This window comes from Impatiens glandulifera, unplaced genomic scaffold (genome assembly GCF_907164915.1).
Source record: "Impatiens glandulifera unplaced genomic scaffold, dImpGla2.1, whole genome shotgun sequence".
Taxonomy (NCBI): domain Eukaryota; kingdom Viridiplantae; phylum Streptophyta; class Magnoliopsida; order Ericales; family Balsaminaceae; genus Impatiens; species Impatiens glandulifera.
The window spans coordinates 37,527-59,124 of NW_025919866.1; the positions used below are offsets into that span (position 1 = coordinate 37,527).

Sequence of the window (21,598 nt, forward strand, 5' to 3'; positions counted from 1 at the left end):
TTAAAAGTTGTAGGTATTAATTGTGAGTAACTAAGTATTTAATTTTTCATGATGATGAGTGCTTTGATTCTCATTCATCCAATACTCTAATTTGTATGTTATTATATTGTCAGCATCAAATTCCTTATAGGAAAATTACTTTATTTACAAACAATGACTTTTTGCTTTAAATTTTTGTATGGTTGTTTCAAATAGTAATTGCTCCAAATTCAAAAATGATTTTAAAATGACCTTCTGTGTCAATTTTAAATAAAATGAACAATCAAAGTTTGTATTGAATAAAATTTTAAAGAGCATGATTTATTTAAATTCCACAAACCAAATAGACCTGAAGACCATTTTGTTTGAGTTGCTAACATAAAAGAAATAAAAAAAATGAAAAGAAAAAGATTTCACAATTTATAAGAGAAATTGAAACATTTTAATTTGTTGGGTTATATATATATATATATATATATATATATATATATATATATATATATATATATGAGCTTAATTATTTAGTATCTTAAAATAAAATTTGATGTTTAATTAAATAATTATGTACTTAATTATATTTTTTACTTGGTTAATTGTAAAATTTATATTAAATTTTTTATCAGTAATTTTATTATTTATCTATGATTTAATTGAATGTTTCTCTTTCAAACACTAATACAAACATAACATACGGTATTCATTCTTTACTTTTTCTTTACCTAATTTCATTCTTTTATTTATATATTTTAATTGATTCCTTCCCAACTTTTTACTTTATTTATTTTATTAACATAAACCATTTTAAGTTTAACTTTTCTACTTACTTATATCATGATTATCATTATAGTTTAGAATAACTTAACGATAATAGAATATATAAATTAAAAAATATATTTCGGGATGGGCTGCCCAAAGCGCCGGGTGCACTGACACTAACAGTCACAAATATCAAAAAAAATATTTTTTTTCCTAGGGTCACATGCATCATCTAATATATATTAAAAAATGGTTTCCCTAATTTTTAACAACTTCTTCCTTTAAAGATTTTTCCTAGTTTTTATCCTATTTATTTTAAGTCATGCAACTTTTTTATTATGGGACATGAAAATTGTAGGTTACTGTAATATGGTTTTTTAAGTTAACCATGTGAAATCGAAAATTAGAATATCTTGATTTTTTTTTAGTACAGCAAAATAAAATAAAAAAGTTATATTACATATGTCGTCATGTGCTAGTTTGTGGCAGCAGTCATAAAGAAAGTAAAGTATGGGACATAATAAATATACCTTTCCAAGATGTTTTGTAGAGAGAGAAAATAGACAGAAAGCTCTCCAACTTCTTCCGACCAATATCGGGGTAAATCTGGACATGTTCTTCAAAGATGTAGAATCTGTAAAAGACGATCTTCAAGAGCTTAAGTGTAAGTACTGAAAACCTTTTCATTTTCATTATATTGAAGTTCTCGAAGAAATCTGTTTAGAAGTCTCCGAATTCGTTTTGTGGAATGAGAAGTGTCGGGGATAGCAAACGCCCAAATCATATTTTTATTTATTTTTCTTTTCTGGATGTTGGCCGGGCTTGTTCAGACGATCTGATCTTGCTCCCTATACCTCTTGGAGGTTGGTAGCAAGATATGACAACCGTAAGAAAGGCAGAGAGACCTGTTGTTACTCATTCTCATCCTTCTGATCCTGCTTTTCATTTTTTTTTTCTCTATTTGCTGTTCAAGCTAGGTTGCTTATTATTTGCTGCTCTAGCTAGCTAGGCTAGGCGATCGTTAGATTGGTTAAACACTTAACCAGAATGCACAGGTCCAGGTTCGGCGTTGAGTCTCCAAAACGATAACCTTGATTCGAGCCGTGACCGCCCGTTCGCGTTTTGGGACGTCGGCCTGCTGTGACATGGACGCTCTTGACCGATAAACCAGACCACGCGGCAGCGGCTAGCTGAAGACCCGACCGAGAGTTCCGCGTGCAGGTAAAGCTCCGGTCAAGGCTAGCTGTTAAATTTTGTTTTTTTTTTTCTTATAAATCCTAAAATTAATAATAAAAAAAACTTATTAACGAAATTATTCAAAAAATATATAGAGGAAATAATATTTTGCTTGGTATTTTTTCAGGTATTCTTTGCTCGTTTATTTGAAACAGGTATTTTTTAATGTTTATGGTTATTAGATGTTTAGATGTGATTAGGGACAAATAGCAAACTAATTAAATAAAACAAATTTAAACATCATCTCGAAATAATATACCACGAAATCCTTTTCCTTTTATAACAACACGAAACAAACACGTAAATTATTTTTCCTAATTTTAAAATAAATTATTTTATATTAAAAAGTCTAAGATATATAGTTGGACTAGCTAAAGTAGCCATATATTTTTTTTTCTTTTTTATTCTTGAGTTCAGTTGGAGTTAATATTATGTTATTTGATGATAAACTGATCTTTACAACAACTGGTTAGTAAAGTGTTCAATAAAGCTGAATAAGACATTCAAGAGAAAATAATTTTTTTTATTATTTAATAGTAAAACATAGTTTATGCAAATATTGTGAAGTAGGGATTTAATGATATATCAATTCAATCAGACTTTTAGAGTACCTGTCCTAGAGAGAGAACTCGTGTATCAAAGAAATAAATGTGACAATGAAATGGAAATGTACCAAACAAACACGCAAAGTTGGTTTCTTTTTCTTTTTACTTTTTTTTCTTTTTAAAAGTAATTTTTAATTTAATAAATGTTTATATATAATATTTTTTCTAATGATAAAATTTTAAAAACAAATTAGGATTAGGTCTTTCAAAGCACCACCATGATCAAAGTCAAACAATCTGATATATAGATTTTACGCCAAAATTTTAAACGGTCAAAATTCACAACGATTGACTGAATAAATTAATATTTTAAGTTCTTATCTAATTTGTTGAGTAAAATTCCTTAAAATATATAATACTACACAATTGTTTTATAAATATATCATTTTAATTTATAATATACATAGTATAAGCATATTATTTAAACTTTATTTTACCATCCTCTAAAGTAAGATACTAGACGCATTTGACCCATACAATTTTGATTGTATATTTGATAGAATTATTTATTGACTTAAACCACTCTTAAATCATTAAAATTTTGATGAGTAAATTGAAAAACTTTTGCTAATAGGTTATAATAATAAAATCTATAAAGAAGAAAAAAAATAATTTATTTCATTTGAATAAACATGAAACGAAGATGTAACTTGATTTTAACTCCTAATTATTTTATATACGTGGTTTCAAGTCCCAATCCAAAGAAAGATTTTGCATGTGATCACTTTACTAAAAGTTATAAATAATCGATGCAAACATTTTCATAAAACTTAGTTGATGAACGTTTTTCACTTTAGTTTTTGTTAACAATTCAATAAGAAAAAGATATAAATGATGAATTATCTTAACTAGGGTTGTGGGCTTTAAATAAGAAAAGGATAGCCTAACTCCTTTTATGTTATAGCAATGGTGACGAAAGCTATTGATTATAACCTTCTCTAGGAGCATGTTTGATTTTGATTTGATTTTATAAATATAGTTTAATAAAAAGAGTATTAGAATTTTAATTAATTGAATTAATACAATGTATTTTTTTTTAGTTGAATGATGGTATTGTTAAAATGAAATAAAACGATAAAATTTGACTAAATATTTTTTAAAAAACTCTTTATATATATATATATATATATATATATATATATATATATATTACTTTACATCAGCTAGAGTCATGAGTTTCATCTAATCTAAAATATATAGTTTGAGCTAGTTAAGGTATTTCATCATTTAAATATTTTTATATATTATTTGACCGTTAGAGTTTAATATATGTTATTTGACCATGAATTGATCACTCAATTTCTATGAAGATTTTACACCATTCTCGTCAAACCCTTTATAAGAAAATCACTTTATTTATAAACAAGACATTGCATTTGATTTTATGAACGTTTCAAATCGTAATATGGGTTCACATGCAACATTTTTTTTTGGGTTGCTACTAATTTCATATATATAATACTAATTTCTGTAATTACAAGTTAAGAGTTAAGACCAATATGCACTTTCATTTCATGTTTATTCAAATTAAATTAAATTACCTTTCATTTTTTTATGGAGATTTATCATTATAACTAAAAGTTCTTGGTTATGTCTAACTACCATCCATTTTCATCCATCATGACTATATTAATCATAATCCAATTTGTTTTATGATTAATTATAGATTTGATATTATAATTTAAAATAATTCCAGATCAAACAAGCTCTTAGCTAGTCATGATTTAATTTGTCGTGTGTTTTTAATGTATTAATATATGTTTCAGTTTGGTTATATTTTTTATTTAGATCTCCATATTGACGTATCTGTCACATAATAGAGAATGTAAAAAGGAGGAATTAAGTCCATAAATTAAAATGGATTATATTAGTAAAAGAAAATAAAGTAAGAAAATGAGAATGAATCAATTAAAAAGTAAAAAATAAAATAATGAAATTAGGTAAAGAAAAAGTAAAATTTTCAATCATTCACATCTATTTTATTAGTTTTTGGAAGTTCTATCAACTAATTTTATTAAATTTTGCACCAATTAATTTTAAAGAATAGACAAATATTAAAAGTACTAATATAAAAATTGTAATATAAATTTTATGATTAAATTTTGAACAATCAAGTATTTAACCTTTTATCTAATTTGTAGTGCCAAAATTTTAGTGAAAATATTTAATTAAGTACATAATTATTTAATTAAACATCAAATTTTATTTTAAGATTTATATATACATATAACTAACCAAATTAAAATGTTTCAATTCCTCATTTCTAACTAAAGTAGTTTTCCTATAAAACTTTGATGAGACTCAATATTATAATAACCTACAATTTTTATGTCCTTACAAAAAGTTGCATGAATGTGAAAATGGAGATAATAAAATAAATAGGAAAAATCTTTAATAAGGAATTGATATCGTATAGTGTTTGGAAGGAAACATTTATTGTTTTGTATGAAACATTTTTATTATATTTTGCACCAATTAGTTTTAAATAATACTAATATTAAAATTATTTTTAAAAATATTTAATAAAGTTTTAAGATTAAATTTCGAACAAACAAGTATTTAACTTTCTATCTATATAGCCAAAATATTAATGAGAATATATAACTAAGTACATAATTATTTAATTAAACATCAAATTTAAGTTCATATATTAAAACATTTCAATTTCTCTTTAAATTGCCAAAAACCTTTTTAAAATTATTTTTATTGTTGCCTGCTCAAACAAAATGGTGAGGGTCTATTTGATTTGTGGAATATAAATAAATCAAGTCTTTTAAAATTTTATTTAATACAAACTTTTGATTTTAAAATTTCAATTTGTTTTGAGATGCATTACTATTTTAAACTACCATAAAAATTCTTGTTTATTAGAAAAAATAATTAAATTATATTATTTGAGAAATGATAAAGAGAATTTAAAAGAAGATATGAAGTACAAAATATGATTGTCTAGAAAATTAAAAAAAACCATTCTCTCTCTTTAACACTTTTTTTTTTTTTGCATCAGCTCATTAATTAGTGATTAGGGACGGATTAAAAAAAAAGAGTTAGCTCATTAATTAGTGATTAGGGAATGATCTAAAAGAAGAGTTAGGGTGAGTTAAAACAAAATAAAGAAAATATTTTAGGTTGTCTGGTTTTTTTATTTATTTATTAATAATTTCTTAAAAAGTAATCTTAATGTTTTTGGGTTTGTTTAAAATTTCAATTTTTGTTAAGATCAAAATATTCTTAATTTTTTTTATCTATCTTGAATAAAAATAATTAAATAATTAAAATGTATTTTGTATTTAATAGAAAAAATAATTAAATAAAAAAATAAAAGTTAAGTTTTAACTAAAAATAAATTATAAACATAAAAATTCAAATATTTAAACAAACCATTTTTCACTCTCTCGTCTAATAAAAAAAAAATAATTAGGATAAGTTAGAATGGACTTAAGCCTACAATAATTAGGATAAGTTAGAGTGGACTTAAACCCTCTAGGCTGTGGTTAGTGGATGATACATCAATTCTATAATTGCTTCATAAGCAATTTCAATAGATTACCATAAACAAATTTCACTAATTCTTATTCCACTCAATGCATGTATAATTTTATTTCACTAATTCTTATTCCACTCAATATTTTTATCTATATTATTTTATTTCACTAATTCTTCATCTATAGTCTCTAAAATTCAAAATCAGTTTATTATTTTATTTTCTAACAACGATTATAAACATATAGGATACAGAATTTGAAGGTTTCTATATTTATTGAATTGTATCAATTAACTGATCGAACGATCAAAATGTGAAGAAGAAATTTCGTAATAAAATGAAGGATGATTTATTGTCGACTACTTACACTATGTATTAAACGAGATTTAGCTAAGAATATTTATTTTAATGAGTTGACTGGGTTTTTTGAGTTAATCCTCCATAATTAAATGTACTACACTTGTAGAGTAACTACACTTGTAGAGTAACTGAGGCCACAAATATTAACAAGAAGGTTAGAACAAAAAAATGAATAAGTTTAGAAAAATAAAAAATAGTATAATTAAGTGAAAATCATAGCTAACGTTATTTTTACCCAAAAAGAATTAGAAATGAAGAGTTTTGCACTAAAGTAGAATCACTCGACATTAAAATATCAAAGTGTAGTATGTCGGATAAATAGTATCCAAATGCTCCCCTCCTATCTTCATATGTTTTTGAAAATTCACACAAATCAAACCCATCTATTATACTGTACATTGACCCACCAAAGTGTCGCATATTGGGTCTAAACAAGACAATGGATTAAAAGTGGACAACAATTCTAGATGAAATAAATTAATTAGGCTTAAACTGCAAATACATTTTCATATAAGAAAAAAGAAAACTCACATATTAATAATTATTAATATGTGACATTTTTTTGTGTATGAAAATGTATTTGCAGTTTACACCTAATTAATTTATTTCATCAAGAACGGTTGTCCACTTCTAATCCATTGCCCTGTTCAGACCCAACATGCTGCACTTTGGTGGGTCAATGTACAGTATAATAGATGAGTTTGATTTGTGCGAATTTTCAAAAAAATATGAAGATGGGAGGGGAGCATATGGTTACTATTTAACCGACATACTACACTTTGATGTTTTAATGCCGAGTGATTCTGCTTTGGTGCAAAACTCTTCATCTTTAATTCTTTTCGGGTAACAACAATGCTAACTATGATTTTCACTTAATTATTACTACTTTTATTTTTATAAGCTTAGTCTTTTTTTTTTTTCTATTAATATTCATGGTTTCAATTAACTACAAGTGTTATACATTTAATTCTAGAAGATTAACTCAAGAAAATCAAACAACTCATTCAAAATAAATATTCTTAGCTAAATCTCGTTTAATACATATAGTCAAGTAGTGACAATAAATTATCCTTAATTTTATTAAGAAGTTCCGTCTTCACATTTTGATTGTTCATTCTCGATTAGTTATTTGACACAACTTAACAAGTGTAGAAACCTTCAAATTCTGAATCATATCAAGTTTATAATGTGGAAACAAATTTGTCATTTCACTTGAACGTTCGTTGTTAGAAAAGAAAAATAATAAACTGTTTTTGAATTTTAGAGGATGTAAATGAAGAATTTTCACTAGTTTGATAATCTCTTTCTAAAATTGAAAATATCAATGTCTTTTATTTATTTACAAAAGATTGATATTCCATTTTTTATATATCTATACATAATTTATTATAAAATGTCATTTTGATATAATTTATCATAAAATGTTATTTTGATAAATAATTAAATGTTTAACCTTCAAACTATGTTTATATTAATTTTAAAATAAACTCAACTATTCAAATTAAATGAATATTTTATCTAACAATAAGGATTACAAAAATAATGAAAAAAAATTAAATAAATATTTTCATTAAATAATTATAGTGCATTGATGAAAAATTAAAAAATAATCAAGTAATACTAACATGATAAATTCTCAAATTTATATATTTAATAAATTAATTATAAATATTTTATACATGATTAAGTTCATGATAATATACTAAGTAAAAGATCAAATTGAGGAAGAGAATTAGAAAAAAAAATTAAGTATAAAAGATTCTAGGTCTTTAAAAATGGTATCAATATAAATAATTAATGGAATAGGAATTAGTGAAATAAAATAATATAGATGGAAATAATTAGTGGAATAAGAATTAGTAAAATAAAATAATATATATGAGCCCGTATTTATTTAGTTGGAAATGAATGGGTGAAATTTGTTTGGTTGAAAATGAATGGTAATCTATGGAAATTGTTTATGAAGCAATTATAGAATTTGTTTGGTTGGGATTATATCTATGAAAATATAATATAAAGAGTGATAGTGAAAGAGAATGAGAGATGAAATGATATATCATTATTTTATGGGTTGAAAAAAGTGTTAAAGAATTTTTTTAAAATTTTTAAGTGAATCAGATTGTGTTATGTCATACATTCTTTTAAATTCTCTCTATCTTTTCTAATATAATATAATTCAATTTTTTGTAGAGAAGCTTAAACTCACCCCTATATTCGTCTCTATCGACATCAAATTCCTTATTGAAAAAATACTTTATTTATAAACAAAGTTTTTTAGCTTTGAATTTTTTGTATGGTTGTTTAAGGTAGTAATGCATCTCAAAACTCATTTTAATCTGATCTTGAAATTTTAAAATCCTTAACTTATAACAAAGTTGATAAAATGCTCCAAATTCTTTAAATTGACCTTCAATGATATAGTGTCAATTTTAAATGAAACGATGAATCAAAATTTGTATTAAATAAAATTTTAAAAGGCATGATTTATTTAAATTCCACAAATAGAGTCTTGACCATTTTGTTTGAGCAGGCAACAAAATGAAAAAAATGTTTTCCGCAGTTTAAAAAAGAAATGGAAATATTTTAATTTTGTGGGTTATATATATATATATATATGAGCTTAAATTTGATGTTTAATTAAATAATTAGATACTTAATTATATATTTTCATTAATATTTTTTATTATAAAGATTAGATAGAAAGTTAAATACTTGTTTGTTTGAAATTTAATTGTAAAATTATATTAAATATTTTTAATAGTAATTTTATTTGTCTATCCTTTAAAACTAATTGGTGCAAAATGTAATAAAAAATGTTTCATACAAAACAATAAATGTTTCTCTTCCAATCACTAAAACAAATATGCAGTATCGATTCCCTGTTAAATAATTGAAATTTTTACTTGTTTTTTTTTTTTTACCTAATTTCATTATTTTATTTGTAGATTTTTTAATTTATTCCTTCCCATTTTTTTACTTTATTTCTTTTATTAATATAATTCATTTTAATTTCTAGCTTTAACTTTCTTCTCCCTTTTCTATTTACATATAACAAAATATTTTATGAATTTATCATTATAGTTTTAGGATAACTTAGTATTAAAAAATTACTTTAAGATGGACAGCCAAAGGTCAGAACCGCAGTAACACTCACAAATATCATTTTTTTGGTCTTGGACTCTCACATGCAACATTCAAAAATGTTTTCATATTAACAACTTCTGCCTAATACATATTAAAGATTTTTCCTATTTATTTTATTATCTCCATTTTCACATTCATGCAAACTTTTTTTAAGGACATGGAAATGGTATGTTATTGTTGTTGGGTATTAGTTGATCCAACATTGTGGCACAATCTCTAATAACCCACCTACTGGACTTGACCTAATAATATAAATAGATACTACTCTCTTGGTGGGAGACAGACGTCAAACTCCTTTGTGGTGTTTGGATGCTAGTGAAAGGCTTGTCTCCTTGGTGTGAGATAGTGGTGCAACAAAATCGATAAACAAGAGGATTACGCCTAACTTCAATCGCATTCACACCCAACAATGGTATCAGATCTAGGTTTTAGGGTTTGTAATTGGAGTTTGAGATTGGGTTGGAGGATATGAGTTATCTTCACCAATAAGCGCAGATCTGTTTATTCTTTCATCCTGCTACTTTTATTTTTTGCTTCTACTGTTACTAGAGGAAGAAGAAAGCCGCCGCCGCCGGAGAAGAAGTCGTTGCTGTCCTGTTCAACCGTTGTCGGTGTTGCGTTTTTCGCGACTGCTGAGAATCAAAGTCGTGGTCGTGCCGCTGCTGAGAAGACGAAGCAACAAATCCACGAGCAGGATGAGTAAGTCAAAACTTTATTTGAGTTTCGCAAGGTATCATAACTTGAACCCTCCTATTAGTTTCTGCCAATTGATTGTTGATTGCTTTTAATTTGTTTGATAGCATGTCTGGTGTTAATTAATATGGTATGGTTCCGTTTGTCAAAAAACTGATTTTAGCATTTGAAAACAAAAAATGAAATGTGTTTTGATTCAGAAAAATGTTTTAAAGTTGTTAGTCAGGTTTATGCTGTTGCTGATATCGTTGAGAAAAATAGTGTAATAACCTAACCACTAAGTGATGTCAAAAACAGAAACATGAATGTCAAAAATCTTAGCCCATTGCCTAGTAAAAGGCACAAGAAAAGCCATGAATGCGGGTTGAATTAGTGAGGAGGCACTGACTTGTCAAAGAGTGAAATCTGGTGCCTTCCCATTACATTCAAAGGATGAACTATTAATGAAACTCCATGAAAACAGTAAATAACTGAATCTTGGTACTATTAATTGTCACACATCTCCATATATAATCCATTGATTTATTTCCCACATACAAGCAAATAATCTTCTCTTTAACTAGCAAGTGTTAAAATTGCTTCTAGTTTTCATACAAATGGAGACTAAAACCAATAGTTGGTAAGGCATAGCACGGGAATTTAAACGCGGAAGCACCTAATCATTGGTATAGAATGAAATGTCCAAATTGAGAAATGGAAGCATGAATACAGATCCAAAAGATAAGCAATTTGCCAATGCCAATTGAGCTGTAACTTATATACTGGATTCGTCTAGAATCAAAGCTTTATCCAAGATTTTGAAAATCAGCTCTATTGCTAAATCTAATAGCAGATTCCAAACGAAACATTAAACAGTGTAAAGGAGAAAAACAAGTATGTATTCTCCATGATGCAGTAGCGCCAGAATAGCTAAGATCGAAAAGCATGAAACAATTGTGAGTAGGTAAGATGGAAAAGGAGTGAGGACTTCACATTTTCCTCGGGATATCTACTTGCTTCTCTTTACGCCCGGTACTCCTGTCTGATCTTCTTCTTCTCTGCTTCTACCATTTGTAATTTGAATTTGAGAAACAATGTACATAATATCTAATATTATGAAAGCTTTAATTCATAAACAGGGAAACAGAACACCTACAAGTGTAATTTGAATTTGAGAAACAATGTACATAATATCTAATATTATGCAGCCTCAAAATAACTAGGAAATCGTTAACAACTTTATATTTTAGTGAAAGCGGACCTTGGACAGTCTAGATGTAGTAGCATGGTTAAGATGTGACTGACGATCTACTGGCAACTGGGGTTCTTTATTTGCTGAAGAAAACAAATAAATCTGCCAAGATAACAATAATACCCATAAAGTTTCTCTTTGCCAAGATAACAATTTGCAGTTTGCCAAGGAGAGTGGAAGGGTAAAGAAATTTCACACGACATTGGAAAATATGCTTTATAGGCCAAAAGGTGCTAACAGAGATAATAGGATGAGGTAAGTGAGAGTTGGGCAATAAAATCTTAACACGTCTACTTTCATGCCAACCGTCAAGACATGATTTAGGCATTTAGAATGACTGAACAGGATTCTAGACAAGTTAAAATATCCATAATAATGTTCATACTAGTAAATCATTTTGTATATTCATGATTCAGGAAAGATTATGTTTTGACTGATTCAATTTAAGTCCAAAAGAAAGCACTAGTACTGAATCTGCGCCAGTGTACACAAAGAAGAGGAGTTGAGTGGGAAATGGGAGAGGAGCAAGAGACCTTCTTTTTCTTGGCTCATCCAAAATGTTTTGCTTTTTCCATGGTTGTCCAGCATGCATGCATGAGGTAACTTTCAATGTCAATAAGCTTTAGACACTCGGATATATCGTTAGACACTTACACGAATCAAGAGGTTCGTACGAGTACAAAGGCATAATGTATGTACAAATTTAAACACAAACACAAGTGATCGGATAGTCCATAAAAACAAGTATTCAAAATTAAGACCAGTACAACTATAGATTCCAGTAGAAAGGTGCATAGGCTGCATAATTTTATATAAAAACATAACGAAAACTCAAACTTCAGTCAACCGATTAAAAAACAAATAATAGGGTAAAAGATCTTATGGACTAAATATGAAAAAACAATTGAAAACCTTAGAAATGCAGCGACGCCACTCACGAAATGCAGCGGTTTCCTCGCGCATTTGATTTGGATCTGGAAGTAAAGGTCCATTGGGAGGAGCTCCGTCTGTATCGTCTCCAATATCTCCATTAGATTCAGGAAACCCTGAATCATGATCAGGATTGGGGGAGTAAGGGGATCGGAGTGGGTTTCGGCAAAGAAAGGGAAAGAAGAGAGAGGTGTTGATAAGTACTATCGCTCGCTAAGGGAGTAAATTTTAGTCATCTATTCAATTCAAATACTATGGAGAGAGAGAGTATCTTATTTTAGTTATCTAATTATTTTATTTATAAATTCAAATGCTATAATACATTTATTAAATAAATGTAAATTAAAAAATCATTTCACCAATTACCAATCCCTTTTATTTATTTTATATAACTGGCCTCTAATTTTACTTCTCATTTTTTTATTAATTAATTTCATATATCCAACAAATAAGGTGAAAAAGTTAGGTTAAATATATTCTAATAACTGTTTTTTTTAATGAAAAACAAATAATCTAATATATCTCTAAAAAATAATTAAATATTATATATATAATGCCCTAACTAAGATTTTGAAGCATTAGTTCCTACCTCCAGTTAGCCCTAGGATTAAAATATGGAGCATTAGTTCTCTTGCATTGACTGAAAAAGTGCTCTTATCGTCGGGCCAAGGTTCGGGATCGGTAACATTCAAAAGGTATATGGATCAGCTTCTTAACCCTTCTTAACTCAAGTTGAATCACTCAAATCCATCAACTATACCTCGAGTTATGAATTGAGTGGAAGGGTGTCCAGGTTGATCTTCATTTAAACATATTTTATTTACTTCGATATTTCGTCTAGCTAGGAGATCCAATCGTGAAATCGAGCTGAAATAGTCCTTGTAGGGGACTCATCCCCCTTTCCAAAATGCCCAAAACAATCAAATTCCTATGAGTATTGAAGCCGGGGCGAATTTCTGAAGTTCAAAATCCATTTAAAGCTTAATGAAACTCCAAAGGTTCAAGTTCACCTTTTCAAATAATTCAACCCTTTCAAAATTCAAATTTTCAAAAAGGACGGCCAAATTTCTTCTACAGCTAGTTGACCCGTGCTTGACCCTATTTTGACCCAGGTTGACTTGCCGGTTTGCGAGTTGACTCGTCGGTTTGACTCGTTTTTTCGATTTCTCCTCCTTTTGAGTACCCTCATCACACAATTGCAAACAATAATTTTATACTCAAAATTCATGAAATGCCATTAACAAATGTAGATTTCTAGTTGTTGTAGAAATCGAATAATAGCACCTGTTTAGCAATTCAAAAATAAACAAGCTACAACAAGGCCTAACAATTCTTTTTCCCTTTTGTGTAATCAAATAGGCAGCCAAAACAATTGAGCATCAAACAATCAAAGAAACAGAGAGCAGGACACCAAGATTTTACGTGTTAAACCCAAATTAGGTAAAAACCACGGGACACTTCGGCCACTTAAATCATCCACTATATCAAATGGGTATACAATGTAGTTCAATACAAGTCTAGAGGTAATCTAATCAAAATTATCTATTAACCTCATTCTAACTTGTCATTCACATACATTATCATCATCACTAAAGATGGCTAACCAAATGGAAAAGAGATAAAGGAAATCAGAAGAAAAACCTGATGCTTCAATGGAGGAATTTCTGCTTCAATGGAGGAAGAACTATTGGAAGAGGGAGAGAGAAAAAAACCACTGAAAAACTGCTGTGTGTGTTTTTTTTCCTTAATTAAATATGCCCTAATGGGCTTTATTAATTTGTTAGGCCCAGCTGCCAAATGAGTTGACCCAACAAATCTCCCCCGTCAGCGCAACTTCGCGGGCTCCAATAAACCCGCTCTCTCCCGACAATCTTCAAACTTGTCCTTATATAAGGATTTCGTAAATATATTGGCACCATTCTCACTTGTATGAATCTTCTCCAAGTTCAGCTCTTTTGCCTCAAGCACATCACGTATCCAATGATATCTCACGTCGATGTGTTTGGATCTCGAATGAAAAGCTGAATTCTTTGAGAGATGAATGGCACTTTGACTGTCGCAAAACAAAGTGAACTTCTCTTGCTTTTGGCCCAACTCTTGTAGGAACTTCTTCATCCATAACACCTCTTTACATGCCTCAGTAGCTGCAATATACTCAGCTTCTGTAGTAGACAAAAAAACACACTTTTGTAACCTTGACTACCACGAAACAGCACCGCCTGCAAAGGTAACCAAAAAACCTGATACAGATTTTCTTGAATCAACATCACCCGCCATATCAGAATCTGTAAAACCTTCCAAAATAGGAGTATCACTTCCGAAGCATAAACGTGCTTTCGAAGAGCCTCGAAGATATCTGAGAATCCACTTAACAGCCAACCAATGTTCTTCTCCTGGGTTGGAGAGATACCGACTAACAACACCAACTGCGTGTGCTATGTCCGATCTTGTACATACCATGGCATACATAAGACTACCAACTGCAGAGGCATAAGGTACATTCTTCATTTCATCTTTCTCTTTCTCACTTGTAGGACATTGTTTAGAACTCAACTTGAAATGACCTGCAAGTGGAACTGAAACCGGTTTTGCATTTTTCATTGCAAACCTCTCAAGTACCTTCTCAATGTACTTCTCTTGTGATAGCCAAAGTGTTCTGTTCTTTCTGTCTCTTGTGATTTCCATGCCTAGGATCTGCTTCACTGAACTCAAATCCTTCATCGCAAAAGACTTGTTCAACTCCCTTTTGAGCTTCTCAATTTTCGCAATATCTTGCCTAACAATCAGCATATCATCAACATAGAGAAGAAGAATAACATAATCATCAACACCGTATCTCTTGATGAAAACACAATGATCAGAAGTAGTCTTACTGTACCCATTTGCTTCCATGAAGGAGTCAAATTTCCTGTACCATTGTCTAGGCGCTTGCTTGAGCCCATACAAGCTTTTCCTCAACCTACAGACAAGATCTTCTTTACCTTTAACTTTGAAACCCTCGGGTTATTCCATATAGATCTCTTCCTCCAAGTCACCATGGAGAAATGCAGTCTTCACATCCAGTTGTTCAATTTCCAAATCTTGACTAGCAGCCAATGCTAACACAACTCTGATGGATGACCTCTTCACAACCAGTGAGAAAATTTCTTCAAAATCAATCCCCTTTTTCTGTCCAAAGCCCTTCACAAACAGTCTTGCTTTGTATCGAGGTTGTGAGCTATTCTCTTGGTGCTTCAACTTGAATACCCACTTGTTCTTCAAAGTCTTCTTTCCTTTCGGAAGTTTCACCAAGTCATAAGTCTCGTTCTCTTGTAAGGAATTTATCTCTTCTTGCATTGCCACCGACCACTTGTTCTTGTTTTCATGAGACAATACTTCTTGATAGGTTTCTGGTTCTCCCCCGCCAGTCAACATCACATACTCATTGAGAGGATACCTACTAGAAGGTTATCGCTGCCTACTAGATCTTCTAATATGCTGATCATCGGATGGCTCTAGAGAATTATCATCATCTTGTTCAGCTTCCTCTGTTGGCTCAGTATCAACTAGAGGAGTCTCATCAACCTCAACTTGGGCATTATCCCCATCATTGGGCTGTGATTGTGGTGTACGAATCCTACCATTATCGGGAAATTCTTTCTCCGTAGACTTTGGCTTTTCTTTTTTCTCAAAGTCTTCAATGGTCTGATCTTCAAAGAATACCACATCTCTGCTTCTAATGAGTTTCTTGTTAACCGGATCCCAACATCGGTACCCAAATTCTCCGTGGCCATACCCAATAAAGATACATTGTCTCGTCTTGCTATCAAGCTTAGCTCTCTCATCTCGAGGAACATGAACAAACACTTTACAACCAAAAACTTTCAAGTGATCATAAGAGACGTCTTTACCTCTCCAAACTCTTTCTGGAACGTCGCCATCTAAAGGAGTTGAGGGTGAAAGGTTTATCAGATCAGCCGCTGTCTTCATTGCCTCTCCCCAAAAGGATTTTGAAAACTTAGCATGAGACAACATACACAAAATTCTCTCATTGATAGACCTGTTCATCCTCTCTGCAACTCCATTCTGTTGAGCTATTTTTGGCACAGTCTTCAAAAGCTTGATCCCATGACTTTTACAGTATTCCACAAATGACCCTCTATATTCGCCACCATTGTCCGAACGAACACATTTCAACTTCTTCCCAGTTTCTCTCTCCATTTCAGCATGAAACAACTTGAAGTAATCCAATGCTTGATCCTTAGTCTTCAAGCAATATTCCCACACCTTCCTTGAGCAATCATCGATAAAAGTAATGCAATAATGAGCACCACCTAAAGTCAAGGAATCCATAAAACATATGTTTGTGTGAACCATATCTAGGATATTGGGCTTCCTAGATGGAGAGAAACTTTTGAAGGAAACTCTATGTTGCTTACCAACTAAGCAATCTGTGCATGTCTTCAAATCTGTGGACTTTAAGCCCTGAAGATCGATTGTCTTGGAGAGAACTTGCATGCCATTCTAACTTAAGTGACCAAGTCTCTTATGCCAAAGCTGTGCTGAACAATCATTAACTGCATTTGCTTTTCCCCCGTAAGACTTAGTCTCTGTCACATAAAGAGAACCGACCTTCTTTCCTTTAGCTATCACCAAAGACCCCTTAGTGAGTTTCCATTTTCCTTCACCAAAGTAACTATGATAGCCCTCATCATCAAGAATACCAGTAGAGATCAAATTCATCCGAATATCAGGAACATGTCGAACATTCTTCAAAAGTAGCTTGCACGAAGTGTTAGTATCCAAACAGACATCTCCTTTTCCAACAATCTTACACGTAACATGGTTTCCCAACGTCACTGAACCAAACTGTCCACTAGTGTAAGAAGAAAATATATCACAACGATTGGTGTCATGATAAGAAGCACCTGAGTCTACCACCCATTGTGTATCTTGAGAAACAAGGTTGATACTATCATTATCGTAAACAATATCGATGTTGTTACCACCCACATCTGCAACCTTACTACTTCCATCTTGCTTATTCTCATTTTGTTCCCGCTTCAAAGATCTGCACTGATACTTCTTGTGTCCTGGCTTGCCACAATGATAACATGCAATCTCTTTTCTCGAGCTGGATGTTCCCCGTGACCTGTCTGAACTGCCACTGCGATTCTTTGGAGTTTTACTTTTACTTCTACCCCTTTTCTCAATCACGAACACCTGACTTGGAGTCGAGAAGCCCTGTTCTTTTCTTCTAGCCTTTTCATTCAGTACACTCTCTTTCATCATTTTCAAAGTGAGCTTACCTTGTGGAACATAATTGGTAATTGAAACCACAAGTGTCTCCCAACTATCAGGCAAGGAATTAATCAAACACATAGCATGAAGCTCATCATCAAATTTCATTCCTATCGCATCCAACTCATTTAGAATCCCCTGAAAAAGCATTTAGATGCTCAGACATAGAAGACTCATCTTGATATTTCAACGAGCAAAGATTCCTAAATAGAAATGCTCTGTTTTGAGTGTTGTTCTTCTCATACAGTTCACTCAAAATAGTCCACACTTTATAAGCATTAACTTCAGTAGCCACATGCTGATACACACTGTTGTCAACCCATTGCCTGATTTTACCAACTGCCTTTCTGTTCAGCTTCTTCCAATCTGCATCTGTCATAGCCTCTGGTTTTCCTTTATCACCCAAAATAGTGTCTTCATAATCATAATTACACAATAAGTCCTCCATCCGTGACTTCCAGATTGTGTAATTGGTAGTTGTGAGTTTGATCATCGTTCCATTACTACTCAATGATTCTTCCATTTGAATTATACAAGAATCACCACCAAACGAACTCAGCTCTGATACCACTTGTTGTAGAAATCGAATAATAGCATCTGTTTAGCAATTCAGAAATAAACAAGTTACAACAAGGCCTAACAATTCTTTTTCACTTTTGTGTAATCAAATAGGCAACCAAAACAATTGAGCATCAAACAATCAAAGAAACAGAGAGCAGGACACCAAGATTTTACGTGGAAAACCCAAATTAGGTAAAAACCACGGGACACTTCGGCCACTTAAATCATCCACTATATCAAATGAGTATACAATGTAGTTCAATACAAGCCTAGAGGTAATCTAATCAAAATTATCAATTAACCTCATTCTAACTTGTCATTCACATACATTATCATCATCACTAAAGATGGCTAACCAAATGGTGAAGAGATAAAGGAAATCAGAAGAAAAACCTGATGCTTCAATGGAGGAATTTCTGCTTCAATGGAGGAAGAACTGCTGGAAGAGGGAGAGAGAAAAAAACCATTGAAAAATTGCTGTGTGTTTTTTTCTCTTAATTAAATATGCCCTAATGGGTTTTATTAATTTGTTAGGCTCAGCTGCCAAATGAGCTGACCCAACACTAGTAACAATCTGACCAATATTGTTGCGGTGCAATCACTCATAGAACCTACAAAATAGACGAGAATAATAAACCCACCAAAATAGAGGATAATTAAATTTAATCAATACAAACAAATATTTAATGAATTTGACTTACAATTAAAATAATTCGACCATCCAAATTGTTGGTGGGCTATATCATAAATTATTATCTTGTCTTTTAAAACAGGATCTGCAAAGCATAAAACACATTTTTATTTTATAACATATTATTTTCATTCAAATAATAATATCAAGTAAATAAAAATAAAAAGTATTAGAAAGGTAAATAAATAATTTATGTATTTTGTTTTCTAAACATATTGTCTAAGATCGTAACATTGTGTACCAAACTTTTGTGGAAGCCAATGTAGAGTTATGGAACACCATCCTATAATAAATAAATATTTCATTAAGATAATCAAACAAGTTATTATATATTAAGTATTATTGTATGGTGATAAATGTTGGAATTATTTCCAATATTTGGGTACATATATTATTTAATAATTGTATATTAGTTGTTATCATAATAAAGATTAAAGCCCAATTAAAGTGATCTATTAAAGTAAAGATTATGGGGCTTATTTAGACATCTATAATAAATGTGGGGATATATTTGTGTAGAAGCAGAAATACCATTTATTATTTCGTTGATTGACGGAATAATAAATGGGTATATTAGGGCTAGGTCCCCAACCCATATAAATAGCCTACCTATTTGTCGAACAATAAGGTTGATTATTCATCTCTCAAGAATATTAAAGAGGGCTATCGATATAGGGTTGGAAGACTTAAACCCCATCCACATCAAACATTTCGATCCAGGTCCAGATCCAGAACGAGAAGATCCACATTCAGATTCAGGTCCAGATCCAAGATCAAGAAGAAGAGAATAACGAAGAACGGCTTAATGAACCGTTCTTCATTCAAGATCCAGCTACGTTTCCGCAATTACAGTTTATCTCAATTTATCGACATAGAGTATATAGATTATAGACTTAAGGATTAAAGATTTAGACTAAAGAATCTAACAAGTGGTATCAGAGCCTCTCTATGTCAATTTATTGAGATTTAATAAGGATAAAGATAGATTGTTGAATTTGGTTAACAAGATTATGAATAAAAATTAAATTTTTGTATATTCACATTGAATAAACAGATTCAGAATAAGGAAATTGAATAAATTGAATTGAATGTTCATTTTAAGGATAAGGAAGTTGAACAGGTTTAATTTTGTTTTATTTTTGTTTCTCACTACATCACTACAGTTATATAAAACAAATGTGAGATAATTAAGAATAAGTTAATTCTATTATATATATATATATTTGATTTGAGGTTATATAATTGTTATTAATTAAAGAATATGAATAGACATTTATAAATGTTCTTGATCTAATATGTTTTTATTTACTGAATTATAAACAATAAATCATTTTGATGTATATGTTATAGTAAAGAATTAAAGAATAAACAGTTTTAGAATCATAAAGAATAAAGAAGATGGAAAAGTTTTATTTCAAGAATTGGATTTAATTATTAATTTGAAAATAATAATTCAAATTAATAACCTGAATTTAAGTAAGTTGAATTTTTTTTAAAGAATTGGTCAAATTAATATATATTTATTATTAATTAGATAATTAATGAGATATTAATTAATATATTATATATATTTCGTTATATATATATATATATATTTTTTTTTTGAGTACGAATTAATTAAGGAAATTTGAATTTTAGAATAATAATTTATTATCATTCTAATTATATAAGTATGTAAGGAATTAAGGAATTCAGTTTTTGGAATAATAATTAATTATTATAATTAATTTAAGGAATTAAAATAATAATAATATTTTAATTAGTTAAAGATCGAAGTAATATTTATTCCTGAAATAATTGTTATTGTATTAATACATTTATATACAATTAAGAATAAATAAAATATAGAATGAAATTCTGGAATTTTAATATATATCTATAATATAGGTTATGATTTGAGAATTAAGTAAAGAAAAATAGTTATCATGTTTATAATATTTTATAAATATTGATTACATTAAGTTTTTTAATATATTTAATGAATTAGTATAAAAACGGATGAATACATCTATTTAATTTATGACTTAATTAATGTATGAAAAGACAAGAATAAAGAGATTATTATTTTATTAATAATAATAATTTATAATTAAAGAATAAATAAATATCAATAACTTATTTATCAAGAATTAAGTTATTTATCAAGAATTAAGGAAATCAATTAACCTAATAATTGATAAATTTAGAATTTTAGGTAATCTGTGTAATTGATTATTTAATTATTTATTATTATATTTGGATGAATAATCAATCATGTTATATTACACATTCGAATATATATACATATTTCGGTCTTTATGTATATATTGTGTTGATTGATATTAAGAAATAATTGAGTGATTAGTAAAATCACAATTATTTGTTTTGTGTAACACATATGGAATTTATGCAATTTTGATACATAAAACAACATTCGGATTTTCGGTGTTAATAACATATTCAAAATTTGGTACAATTTTAGGCCCACTTAAATTTGTAATTATGCGGTTGTTAATCGGCCCAAAGGAAGATTAATAATTGGTCGGATTGCAAATTTAAATAATGTACAAATTATTAATTTATAAAACATATTTGTTTTATAAGATTAAGACGGTTGTGTTTGTAACTATGCGATTATTAATCGGACAAAAGGAAGTTTAATAATTGGT

The 21,598-nt window shown here is 29.5% G+C and overlaps 1 long non-coding RNA gene across 1 annotated transcript; it reads left to right on the forward strand.

The window, feature by feature from the left end:
- The first annotated feature begins 1,276 nt into the window (after nucleotides 1-1,276).
- Nucleotides 1,277-2,533, forward strand: LOC124918549. The gene is made up of 3 exons (XR_007097429.1): nucleotides 1,277-1,399; nucleotides 1,709-1,956; nucleotides 2,099-2,533. It is a non-coding gene; the product is annotated as an uncharacterized LOC124918549 (long non-coding RNA).
- Nucleotides 2,534-21,598: the final 19,065 nt, after the last annotated feature.